We start from the raw sequence: 1,869 nt of genomic DNA, 5'->3' as shown, positions 1-1,869 counted from the left end.
GACCAGAAAGGAATTCATAATGTGGAAGTGCATTCATGAATCTTTGGGGGTAGTCATAAGTTAGCTAAGTTGGTTCAACCACAAGGTTAGGATGACAACTATCTATCCTGAATACTACACTTTTGATATACCCATGAGACTAAGATAACAACAAGATCCTAATAAGAGAAAAGGGAAAGAACAAAGGAAGTGAAAAACAAAAGAAAAAGAGTAAGCAATAAGGCTAGGCACCAATGGTTTACCCTAAGACATGTGTCTGTGGTGCTCCTGTGTGAGGGATCCACTTGGATGAATAAGCTCTTTGGGGTGCTTCATCACCTGGTAACTTGGGTTAACTAACCCGGGATTATCAGCTGAAAATCCACTATCAAGAGTAACCCTCACCACAGAGCATTTAGTAACCCAAAGAGGTGCTGGACACCAAGGTCTGAAGGAAAGAAAATAAATAAACTATATGCCTGTGGTTTGTATGTATGGGGGAGAGACTTGAGTAAGTAAGTCCTTAGGGGTGCTTCAACACCTAGCACCTTGAACCAACTGGTTCGGGAGTGTTGGCTGAAAGCTTATCCTAAAGAGTTGCTCCCTTACAAAACACTTAGCCTGAAAACACAAATAAGCCCTTTAAATAACAACAAAAGGATCAATAAATAAATGTCTCATGGGATATAACAAAGTGAGTATTTTAGGAGATGATAAAGGTCTGAAAGCCAGTAGTGGAATGAACATAAGTTGCTATGCATGAAACCACCATAAAATCAGTAATATGACTTCCACAAGAATGACTCATTTCTCTGGAGATTCCATTCATCATTCTCTTGTTCCAGTACTTGCTTAGGGACAAGCAAGCTTTAAGTTTGGTGTTGTGATGCCAGGGCATTTTGGCCAGTTTCACTGACCTTTTCTTTACTGTTTTTAGGTAATTTCATACATTTTCTTAGGAAATAAGTTAGTTTTGGGCAGATATTCACTCAGACCTTGATTCAAGCATACATTGTTCATTTTACATTATTTCATGAGGATTTTGCATGATTTTAATGACAAAATTGTATATTTCATTACCCATGACTTGGACTAGAACTTTGATGCACTCTATTGCTTGATTTCAGGACCAAAGGAAGCAAGGAATGGGAGGTAACTTGCAAAGTTAAGGAGAAAAGTGATTGCCAAAAACACTCTCAAAAGCCATCAATGCCCACGTTAAAGAGTCACGTTAACTAAGTTAACGTGAACTCTAACGTGGAGAAGAGAAGTTGAGCCAACGTTAGTGACACTTAACATTGTCACTAACGTTGGCAATTGCTCACAAATGGCCACGTTAGAAGCCACGTTAACCTAGTTAACATGGCCTCTAACGTTAAAGGGGGAAGAGAAGCCAACGTTAGTGACACTCAACATTGTCACTAACGTTGGCCTAAGGTGCAAAGAGCCACGTTAACTCCCACGTTAACTTGGTTAATGGTGGACGAAATTGTGATCACATCAATATAGCATCAATATATTTATTGTAGGATTGTGGAACTTAGGATTTTTGGTATGAGTGGGCACAATTCCGTTCAACTGACCAGCAAGTGTACTGGGTCGTCCAAGTAATACCTTACGTGAGTAAGGGTCGAATCCACGGAGATTATTGGTTTGAAGCAATCAAGATTTATTTTATTGATCTTAGTCAGGATGTTAATAGGATTATTTGGATTAAAAGTGAAATTATTGGAATTGATAAAAGAGGGAACAATGTTACTTTGATTTGCAGCACTAGGAAATATGTTGGAGTTTTGGAGATGCTTTGTCCTCTGATTTCAACTCTTCCTTGAGATCTTCTTCTCACACGCAGGTTCCTTCCATGGCAAGCTCTATGTAGGGTGTCACCGT

The sequence above is a fragment of the Arachis hypogaea genome, chromosome 10 (assembly GCF_003086295.3).
Source record: "Arachis hypogaea cultivar Tifrunner chromosome 10, arahy.Tifrunner.gnm2.J5K5, whole genome shotgun sequence".
NCBI lineage: Eukaryota > Viridiplantae > Streptophyta > Magnoliopsida > Fabales > Fabaceae > Arachis > Arachis hypogaea.
This window is presented reverse-complemented; position numbering follows the sequence as displayed.